The following is a 12,286-nucleotide window of genomic DNA, read 5'->3' on the forward strand; positions in this document are numbered from 1 at the left end:
GAAACAGGCTGGTGCCCAGACTTTTTCGTTGGTTAAGTAACTCTATGGACCCTTTGTGTTAGTTTTGTCCTCTTTTGTATGGTTGAAGTCAGCATTAAAACTACCAAAAACAATGCATCCAAGTTGGATCCTTGGGACATTCGTTCTCATCAGTCCCACTACACAATAATAATCCCAATGAGATATTGGCGGTTCGAATTCACAGGATGTATTCCAGAGAGACATTTCAGGATAAGTGTCAACATGAGTAAAAGCAGTGTTTTCTTTTATCAGTACTGATGAGTGAGATATCTACACGGTGGACAATCCTATTTGCAGCTCTAACACAGCACAGCACAGCGCTGAAGTTTCTCCATTAGAGGATGAGTGTTGAGACAGACAGCACTGTCAGCCCTCTCAAAGCCCCAGTGTCTGGCTGATAGCAAAGACAAATGTTAGCTGCAGGGGGACGCTGCCATAATCAAAGACAACGAGGCAGGGACTGTCTGCTTGTCTGAAGCACACACACCAACATGCACGCATACAGATGCACGTGCACACACTGTTGCTCGCCCACACACGTGCGCGCACACACTTATACACACACATATACACACACTTACTCTTACTCACTGCTCTACCTATTCTCTGACTTGTAACAAGCCAAGAAAGTGCCTTTCAATCAAGCACTGTTGATGAGCGCTGTCCAGTGATGATAACAGGGATGATAATGCTAGTCTAAGCAGTCCAGAAGATTTGTTTCCGCCATCAGGTCAACCCAATCTGCTTCTCTTGACTCTCATCGATCTGACTGAATTGTTCTATGGATTATATGGCTGCTCTCATCTCTTCCAATTATGATCATAGGATAACCCACACAGTCTGAACAGCTTTCTCCCACTCTATAAATATTGTGTGTATGACTGTATTAGTCCAAGCAGAGGAGAGAGTCAACATTGACAAATGTCGATATTTTTTGTTCTGAATGACTGTGATAAAGGGGACTCATTAATTTCAGAACAAACTAACTCAAAAGGGTAAACTAGGATGGCTGTTATTGTATGATATAATAAGTTATTATTCAAATGTCACAATAGCAAAGCCAAGCTGAGGTGTGAAAGTCCATAATCATGTCCAGAAGCTATTGTTTGTTGCATGTAGCAGTATGCAGGTGTTGAAAAGTTCTGACACACTGTTCTTTTCATCCCAATTAACCCTTGGATAAATATGTTTTGTCTTAATAATTTTCTGTCATGATGTAATTTTTTCCTTTAAAGCTGTAATTCTTAATGGTGAAACTGTTGCTGCAACCTAGACTCAGGGGTAGACGTAATATAGTAAATGTAAATCTGTCTCCATTTAGTATGATATGTTATGAATTGCAATTTTTTTGTAGCTAACGTTAGCTAGGTGGCTAGACTAGGGATTAGTAAGGTTAGGTTTAAAGTTAGGAGTTAGAATAAAAGTATGAAGGTTAGGGTTAGCAGTTGCAAAGTAGCTAAAAAGTAACACGTAGTTGCAAAGTTGCCAATTAGCTAAAATGCTGAAGTAGTCCGTGGTGAGATTTGAACACGCAACCTTTGGGTGGTTAGATGTTCGATGTTGCTATACGCCTACCCATCCACCCCGACCAACCTCCTGTGATGCGTGATGCTCCCCACCTCTACTTCGTCAACAAAACCAAAACAATAACAACAGCCGTGGGGCGGACAGTGGCACTGGTTCCATTTTTAAAACTGCAATATAGAACTTTTTTTAGGTTCAAAAGCTGCAATAAGTCACTAGTGGTCATCCAATGTGATGCAACAGTAACAATATTGTGCCTCTAGCCTGCCTGAGAACCGCTATATTCATTGGTTTTCATTTTCCCTGTCGGGTCGGATTTTCCCGCTAGATTTTATGCTGCTCATAATGAGCATTGTGGGTGACTTTAAAACAGTTCGAGTTTAATGGCTGTGATAGGAAAACACTGAGGATGGATCACCTCCACAATGTTACTCCACAATGCTAATCTAATTGACAAAGTGAAAAAAGAAAGCCTGTGCATCTTGTTTGCAATAAAGCACTAAAGTAACACTGTAAAAAGTGTGGCAAAGCAATTAACCTTTTGTCCTGAATACAAAGTGTTAAGTTTGGGGCAAATCTAATACAACACATTACTGAGTAGCATTCTCCATATTTTCAAGCATAGTGGTGGCCGCGTGTTATGGGTATGCTTGTAATAGTTAAGGACTGGGGAGTTTTTCAGGATAAAACATTTCCAGAATGGAGCTAAGCACAGGCTAAATTCTAAAGGAAAAGCTGTTTCAGTCTGCTTTCCAGCAGACACTGAGAGATGAATTCGTTTTTCAGCAGGACAGTAACCTGAAACACAAGGACAAATCTACACTGGAGTTGCTTACCAATAAGACAGTGAACGTTCCTGAGTGGCCGAGTTACAGTTTTAACTTAAATCTGCTTGAGAATCTATGGCAAGACGTGAAAATGGTTGTCTAGCAATTATCAACAACCAATTTGACAGAATTTGAAGAATTTTTTAAGAATAATGGGCAAATGTTGCACAATCCAGGTGTGGAAAAGGTGATTCTAACACGTATTGACTCAGTGCGTTGAATAATTATCTGATCAAGATATATTAGTGTCTTATTTGTCGTAGATTTTTCTTCAGATTTTTCTTCCACTTTGATATTAGAGTATTTTGTGTCGATCTTTGACAAAAACGGACAATTAAATCCATTTTTAATCGCACTTAGTAGCACAACAAAATGTGGAAAAAGTCAAGGGGTGTGAATACCTTCTGAATGCACTGTAGCTAGGGCTGTGCCGGTCACAAAATTTCGTCAGCCGGTGATTGTCAAGCAACGACCTCCTTTTCCACGTGGGAAAAAAATGGTGGACAGAGACTTGCTAGCTACGTTAGCTAGCTAGCTGGGATTTTCTACAAGGAATATGCCTCCGGAAAAAAAAGCTTCTCCCAAGTGGGTGTGACACCTACTCCAGTTGCCTGCTGCACTGCTGTTTGGAAAAAATAACGTTCCCAATGTAAGCTGCCTATTTCTCAGGCCCAGATGCAAGAATATGCATATAATTGACAGATTAGGATAGAAAACACTCTAAAGTTTCCAAAACTGTCAAATTATTGTCTGTGAATATAACAGAACTGATTTTGCAGGCGAAAACCTGCGGAAATCCAACCTGGAAAAAATCCCTGTTCCATTGCCTGCCTTTCCTTCATTTAAAGGGATATCAACCAGATTCCTCAGGGTGTGAACAGTCTTTAGACATAGTTTCAAGCTTTTATTCTGAAAAATTAGCGAGATTTATCAAAACGCGTCACTGAATAGCTTAGTTCATGCGCGCGAAAGTTGTAGCTCGACATTTTCTTTATCTCTTTTATTGAATAGTTTACCGTCCGGTTGAAATATTATCGATTATTGATTTTAAAAACAACCTCAGGATTGATTATAAAAAACGTTTGACATGTTTCTACGAACTTTACGGATACTATTTGGAATTTTCGTCTGCCCTTCATGACCGCTCGAGCCTGTTGATTTCTGAACATAACGCACCAACCAAATGGAGGTTTTTGGATATAAAAATAATATTTATCGAACAAAAGGAACATTTATTGTGTAACTGGGAGTCTCGTGAGTGCAAACATCAGAAGATCATCAAAGGTAAGCGATTAATTTGATTGCTTTTCTGACTTTCGTGACCAATCTACATTGCTGCAAGCTGTTCGTAATGTTTTGTCTAGTGATCGATAAACTCACATTGCCTTTGCTGTAAAGCATATTTTCAAAATCTGACACGATAGGTGGATTAACAACAAGCTAAGCTGTGTTTTGGTATATTTCACTTGTGATTTCATGAAAATAAATATTTTTAGTATTTTTTTTATTTATTTGGCGCTCTGCAATTCAGCAGTTGTTTACGAAAATGATCCCGTTAAAGGGATCCGTGCGCCAAGAGGTTAACCTCTTTGGGCGAGACATGCCGCTAGAGGCACACCACGACAACATCCGGTGAAATTACAGAGCGCGAAATTCAAAATACAAAAACCGTAATATTAAACATTCATGAAAATACAAGTGTCTTACATCGCTTAAAAGCTTAACTTCTTGTTAATCCAGCCGCTTTATTATATTTCAAAAAGGCTTTACTGCAAAAGCATACCATGCGATTATCTGAGGACAGCTCCCCGCATACAAAAGCATTAAAAACATTTTCCAAACCAGCAGAGGCGTCACGAAAGTCAGAAATAGTGATAAAATAAATCACTTACCTTTGAAGATCTCCCTCTGTTTGCAATCCCAAGGGTCCCAGCTACATAACAAATGGTTGTTTTGTTCGATAAAGTCCTTCTTTATATCCCCCAAAAGTCAGTTTAGTTGGCGCGCTTGATTCAGTAATCCACCTGTTCCCCTCGTTCAAAATGCATACAAAGGAATCCCAAAAGTTACCAATAAACTTAATCCAAACAAGTCAAACAACGTTTCTAATCAATCCTCAGGTACCCTATTATGTAAATAAACAATACAATTTAAGACAGAGAATAGTGTGTTCAATACCGGAGATAAATAACGAAGTGTGCTCCCTCATCCACGCGTGCTACAAGACTACAGTCAAAATGAGAGCCACCTAGAAAAACTACAAATTCCAGCTCATTTTTCAAAAAACAAGCCTGAAACCCTTTCTAAAGACTGTTGACATCTAGTGGAAGCAATAGGAACTGCAATCTGGGAGGATTTCCTTTGATTTTCCCATAGACAGCCGTTTCAATGGGTGGTCACCTCAAAAAACAACAAATCTGGATGGATTATCCTCGGGTTTTTGCCTGCCATATCAGTTATGTTATACTCACAGACATTATTTTAACCGTTTTAGAAACTTGAGAGTGTTTTCTATCCAATACTACCAATTATATGCATATCCTAGCTTCTGGCCCTGAGTAACAGGCAGTTTACTTTGGGCACCTCAGTCATCCGAACTTCCGAATACTGCCCTCTATCCCTAAGAATTTAACAGTTTGAGAAGCAATTGTGTATAAATTTCCCGGCGGCATCCCATTTGTGTGGCCATAATGCACCCTAAAAAAATCACTGCCTTTTGCAGCCCTTCTGCCTAAATTTCGCCCGCTCCGAAGCACCTCTCATCTGACTCACACAGCTCTCCATCACTTGATTGGGTCTTTCTCACAGACTACAAGTGAAGACCGACACATCGGGGACGCAACTGTGCTCTTCTTTATCCAATTCCGAGGTGCATATTGAAGATATTGGAAGAACTGTCGACATTTACTTTTCGTCAGCCAACAATATGAGTAGGCCTAACGAACAGCAAAGCACTAGCCTATGTCAATCTATTATACCCCATAGAACAAAAGTTGACCTATTCTGTGCGAGAAATAAATATTCCAAACATAGTCTGGGACGTTTGTAGGATGTGATAGATTTAGTACAACCACTAACATCAAAAACTTTTTTACTCAATGTGGCTGACGCAACATATCAGAACGTTTAGCTTAAGATGTTGATAAACTAATAGTTTATTTCTTATAAGCGCAGCAATGCGCACACGGCAGTAGGCTTTAAGCGTGACATTTCCATTACCGGGAAAACACCATTAGCAAAAGTGACCACAAATGCACTAATGCATGTAATGCTTTTATTATAAAGGTGCATTTTTATGGTGAAAATTATCTTCCCCAAACTTGAAACTCACACGCTGCATTCAGTATGTGTGCCAGTTAGGCTCTACACCTGTTGTAAAGCAGATTGTGCTTCATTTTAAGAAGTTATTTGGCCACGTTAGTATTGGATAGGCTACATGAGGTGTGCGACTATGATTCGAAAATGTCAGAAAAAAGGCATTGTTTCTTGCCTTAAGCTGGGCATCATTCACAGGTGATAATTTAAAATTCAAAAGTGATTGGCTAATATTGTTACCCATCAGACTATTCTTGATTTAATATTGTCTTTATGTATACTAAATAATAAATGTGTGAAATTCATTTTGATTTAGAATGGACCATTATCATGCACCAGTCTTGAAACAGGGGCAGGGTAAAAATACATGTCATCTCTGCACTTAAATAGCGAATGGAGGATGCTTTTCCTGTGGTTCATTTTCATGCAAGCCAGATAGGCTATACTCCTGTTGTAAAGATAAGCATTGTGCTTAATATTTGCTTAATATTAGGAAAGTAGAGAAATAAATATAGTAGGCATAGCCTATAGAAAGCTAAAGGGATCGTCCTCTTTTTTAATAGAGGCCATCACTCAATTGCATAGCCTATAGAAATATTGCGCAACATGAGCTCATGGGCTCTCATGAAGTGTTTGATTAGATTTTCGAATACATTCGCATTGATGTCAGAGTGATTAGAGTGACAAAAGAGTGCTAAGTACAAAGCAGTTAGCAAGTTTGGTAGGCTACTAATGACCATCAGCAGCATCAGAGCTAGGAGAAGCCTAATTACCATATCTAAACGGTCACGTGGAATTTGACTGCCTTCATGACTCGTGACCACCCATGTGGCGGTAATACGGTCTCCGAAACAGCCCTAACTATAGCTCAATTTTGTGTATTTTACTTCTCTTGTGTTTTTACTTTTGCTTTTATTATAATTTTTTACTTTGCATCGTTGGAAAGCGCTCATAAGCAAACATTTCACACACCCGTTGTATTCGGCACGTGACAAATAACATTTGATATTGATTTGATTTGTTTTCCGTCAGTGCGTATGTGCTTTCTGATGTTTTTCATTCTGCTCGCTAAGACGAGAATACCTTGACAATGTGGGTGACTAAGAACCTGAAAGAGTAAGAAAAGGCCTCTCTTCTCTTTTTTGAGACAACAAAAGATTTCCCCCTGCTGTGTATGATTGCTACTGCCAAAGGTATTTAAATAGCACGGCTTTCCTCTAAGCATCTACTTTCTATTTCTTTGGGACTTATATGTGGGAGGGAGTTAGAATAAAAGAAGCACACAAGGTGATGCGAGGTCACTAACCAGGTTTCCATCCAACCCTTTTATGTGAGAAAGTACATTGGATAATTTTTTTTTAGGACAGGTCTTATGAAAACAGATCATTTGTCGGTGAAATTTCCAATTGTCGACCAAACAAAATACACTAGACAAGGTAGGATATTTTGTCTGTAAAAGTAATTAATAATTACACTTTTATGCACATATATTGATATAATATCAATTCTTTCGAAGTAAACTTGGAGTCACGCGATGATATGTTGTGTGGTCCTCCCACTATGACTCTGGAAAGCATGCACTTTATTAGGCTACAGATGAAGTTATGATGAACTTCACAGGCTGGTGAAAGTGCATGGTGAGGAGCTTGATGCTCCTTTCCAATAACTATTGAGGATCTTATTCTGGTGATATGTTGACCAGTGCTTGGCTGCCTTTTGCCAAATACAAATTATCTCGATCTTTTGTCCATAATAATGTCATAATGTAGGCTAAACCCGAACTGTATCTGTGAACTGTTGGCTAGAGCGCCCATGCCAAAACCAGAGTGGGGGCATTCGCAATTTAACATCTTTTATGACAAAAGCATAAGTAGATTTGTAGATGCAATGGAAACCCATTTAACTTGTATCTTCTATACATTACGTGGGAATTTCACCACAAAAGTTATTTTTATGTGCACCACATCATTTCACACAGCCAAGTCAATTAGATGGAAATAACATTACAACAAATTAGGGATATTTGGGCAACTTTTTTCCCCTTTGTATTATCTTTTACCAGATCTATTGTGTTCTCCTACATTCCTTTCACATTTCCACAAACTTCAAAGTGTTTTCTTTCAAATGGTACCAAGAATATGCATATCCTTGCTTCAGGGCCTGAGGTACAGGCAGTTAGATTTGAGTATGTCAAGAAGGAGAGTGATGGAGTGCTGCATCAGATGACCTGGCCTCCACAATCCCCCGACCTCAACCCAATTGAGATGGTTTGGGATGTGAAGGAGTGAAGAGTGAAGGAAAAGCAGCCAACAAGTACTCAGCACCTATGGGACCTCCTTCAAGACTGTTGGAAAAGCATTCCAGGTGAAGCTGGTTGATAGAATGCCAAGAGTGTGCAAAGCTGTCATCAAGGCAAAGGGTGGCTACTTTGAAGAATCTCAAGTATATTTTGATTTGTTTAACACTTTTTTGGTTACTACATGATCACATATGTGTTATTTCATAGTTTTGATGTCTTCACTATTATTCTACAATGTAGAAAATAGTAAAAATAAAGAAAAACCCTTGAATGAGTATGTGTGTTTAAACCTTTGGCCGGTACTGTAGTCGAACAGTAACTGAATGCCTCAATGCTTGTCTGCCTGCTTTATTTTTTTCGGTTTTTATTTATTTATTCAGGGAAAACCCATTGAGACCATCGTCTCATTCCAAAGGGGTGCCCTGGTCACAATACAACAACCAATACAATGTTACACAAAACAGCATTCAATACAAACACAACACTTATGAAAAAAGTTACAGTCTTCAGCTACTAGGTCCTCAATTAACACCCTAAACTGCCCAAACGGCACTGGAACATCTAATTGTAATGAGTTCTGAAAATTGCAGTGAGGCGCATTAAAACTAAAAGCGGATTTACCTGATTCGGTGGAGACCTGAGGAACCTCAACCCCTGTGAACTGGTTTGATAACTCATGTTTTTATACTTCAACAACAATGTTAGGTAAGTTGGAAGCTTGTGTAGTAGAGCTTTGTAAACAAAAAGGGAATAGTGAAGTGATCTACGGGAATTTAATGAGTACCACTCAAAATCAAATCAAATTTATTTATATAGCCCTTCTTACATCAGCTGATATCTGACTCAACCTGACTCAACCAGCTGACTCAACCTTTTGATACAGGATGCAGTAATGAGTATTAAAACTGTCACCTGTGATAAAGCAAAGAGCGCTATGGTAGACGGCATCCAAAGGTTTAAGAGTAGTGGCTGCTGCATTCTGGTAAACTGTGTCACCATAGTCAAGAACTGGCAGGAAAGTTGACTGTACAATCTTTAAATCTTTCAATCTCAGCCTTTTAACTAGCTCATCAGTTTTCTTAAGTTTTAAAAATCCTTGTCAATCCAAAAGCCCAGATATTTATAGGCGGGAACCTGATCGATGGGAGAACCATTCAAATAATAAATATGTAGTCCATCTGAAACAGTGGCATACATAACAGTACCGTCAGCAAACCACTTGCAAGAAGCATGATCCAGGCCTACTTCAGTCAACCTTTGAATGGGAGTATGATGGTCGACAGTGTCAAAGGCCTTGGAAAGGTCTATAAATAACACTATTACTTTCATGATCTAAGCAATTGAACACATCTAAAAGAAGCGTTGCAGCTGAAACTGTGCTATGTCCAGGTCTATAACCGGATTGGTGCACATTAAGAATAGAGTGAGAAGTAAAAAGTGATTGACCCTAGAAATAGTACTGTTGGGAGATCTGGAGAGACCGGGTCAGTCAATTACTAGTATGCTAATACTCTTAGTAAAAGTATTTATCTTCAACTTGCAATCTGTGGATTCTATTCGATTAAGATAGATTGAAATTGTATGTTAAACATCACAGCACAGTTGAAAGATATATGGTGCATAGAAATCCGAAGAGGGTGGCCAGCAGAGATAGGTGGGAGGGGCTGAGGGAAGCTGAGGGTTGGGATGTGGAATTGCTGGGCAGGGGATAGAATGACGGTCAAAATAAAACATTACAAAAAGTAAGTTTGAATGACACTGAGGGGCAGTGTTGTTACAGTTAATGCCGGTTTGCCTGAGGCTGATGAGGTGCAGGTGTTTGTACACATGCAATATACGCACACTCTTAATCAAATGCACACATGTGCACATACATGGACACACACATGTAAATAGTGCCATACATGCACTCAAACATATTCAGTTGGACTTGCTGTTATGATTTTTGTTGTTCTTTAAGTATTTTTGTTTTTTTGCTTCGTTGTCTTTCTCTTTTGTTTATTTTGTTATTTGATGGTGCGTTGGGGGTGGGGAATGGCATTATTGTATTTATTTATATTTTCTCGGGGGGAGGGGGGGGTCTTGGATGGTTGACGGACAGCTTTTGGGGAACTGTGGGGGGGTCTTGGAGGGCTGGTGGGAGATCTGTTGACGTGCCCTTGAGCAGGTCCTTGACCCTGGTTGCTTCTGTGTGTCGCTCTGGATGGGAGGCTGTTAGATGACTAATGTGATGTAGTTGTTGAACGGCTTCACTGCAAGTCTATTGTATTTTTTTAAAAATATAAACAAAAAATACACGTATATGTATGTATATACATATATGTGTGTATATACAGTGGGGAGAACAAGTATTTGATACACTGCCGATTTTGCAGGTTTTCCTACTTACAAAGCATGTAGAGGTCTGTAATTTGTATCATAGAAGCACTTCAACTGTGAGAGACGGAATCTAAAACAAAAATCCAGAAAATCACATTTGTATGATTTTTAAGTAATTAATCTGCATTTTATTGCATGACATAAGTATTTGATCACCTACCAACCAGTAAGAATTCCGGCTCTCACAGACCTGTTAGTTTTTCTTTAAGCCCTCCTTTAAGCCCTCCTGTTCTCCACTCATTACCTGTATTAACTGCACCTGTTTGAACTCGTTACCTGTATAAAAGACACCTGTCCACACACTCAATCAAACAGACTCCAACCTCTCCACAATGGCCAAGACCAGAGAGCTGTGTAAGGACATCAGGGATAAAATTGTAGACCTGCACAAGGCTGGGATGGGCTACAGGACAATAGGCAAGCAGCTTGGTGAGAAGGCAACAACTGTTGGCACAATTATTAGAAAATGGAAGAAGTTCAAGATGACGGTCAATCACCCTCGGTCTGGGGCTCCATGCAAGATCTCACCTCGTGGGGCATCAATGATCATGAGGAAGGTGAGGGATCAGCCCAGAACTACACGGCAGGACCTGGTCAATGACCTGAAGAGAGCTGGGACCTCAGTCTCAAAGAAAACCATTAGTAACACACTACGCCGTCATGGATTAAAATCCTGCAGCGCACGCAAGGTCCCCCTGCTCAAGCCAGCGCATGTCCAGGCCCGTCTGAAGTTTGCCAATGACCATCTGGATGATCCAGAGGAGGAATGGGAGAAGGTCATGTGGTCTGATGAGACAAAAATAGAGCTTTTTGGTCTAACTCCACTCGCCGTGTTTGGAGGAAGAAGAAGTATGAGTACAACCCCAAGAACACCATCCCAACCGTGAAGCATGGAGGTGGAAACATCATTCTTTGGGGATGCTTTTCTGCAAAGGGGACAGGACGACTGCACCGTATTGAGGGGAGGATGGATGGGGCCATGTATCACGAGATCTTGGCCAACAACCTCCTTCCCTCAGTAAGAGCATTGAAGATGGGTCGTGGCTGGGTCTTCCAGCATGACAACGACCCGAAACACACAGCCAGGGCAATTAAGGAGTGGCTCCGTAAGAAGCATCTCAAGGTCCTGGAGTGGCCTAGCCAGTCTCCAGACCTGAACCCAATAGAAAATCTTTGGAGGGAGCTGAAAGTCCGTATTGCCCAGCGACAGCCCCGAAACCTGAAGGATCTGGAGAAGGTCTGTATGGGCCAAAATCCCTACTGCAGTGTGTGCAAACCTGGTCAAGAACTACAGGAAACGTATGATCTCTGAAATTGCAAACAAAGGTTTCTGTACCAAATATTAAGTTCTGCTTTTCTGATGTATCAAATACTTATGTCATGCAATAAAATGCAAATTAATTACTTAAAAATCATACAATGTGATTTTCTGGATTTTTGTTTTAGAATCCATCTCTCACAGTTGAAGTGTATCTATGATAAAAAATTACAGACCTCTACATGCTTTGTAAATAGGAAAACCTTCAAAATCGGCAGTGTTTCAAATACTTGTTCTCCAACCTAAGTGTATTTAAACTTCTTACTTCAACTGTATATAAGTTCTTAGCTGACATTTGGCCAGGGATTCAAAAACTTTGGAAAGGCAAGATAATATAGAGATTGGACGGTAGTTATCTGAATCAGAAGCATCTCCTCCTTTGTGTAGGGGGGGATGTGTGGCACTTTCCAGATCTTATGGATAACACCAGAAACAATTGTCATATTAAAGATATAGGTAAAAGGTTCTGCAATAAGTGGGGCAGAGAGCTGCAGTAAGAAGTTAATTAGCCCCTATGGGGTTTTAACATCAATCTTTAGCAAAGCACTTAGTACATCATAGACATCAAATAGTTGAAATAAAAAAAAAAATTTTAAGTCTATT

The 12,286-nt window shown here is 39.8% G+C and overlaps 1 protein-coding gene across 2 annotated transcripts in view; it reads left to right on the forward strand.

Moving 5' to 3' along the window:
* LOC139543999 (astrotactin-2-like) overlaps nucleotides 1-12,286 on the forward strand; it is a 450,311-nt gene that overhangs the window by 280,049 nt on the left and 157,976 nt on the right. The window lies entirely within an intron of this gene.

The sequence above is a fragment of the Salvelinus alpinus genome, chromosome 18 (genome assembly GCF_045679555.1).
Source record: "Salvelinus alpinus chromosome 18, SLU_Salpinus.1, whole genome shotgun sequence".
Taxonomy (NCBI): Eukaryota; Metazoa; Chordata; class Actinopteri; order Salmoniformes; family Salmonidae; genus Salvelinus; species Salvelinus alpinus.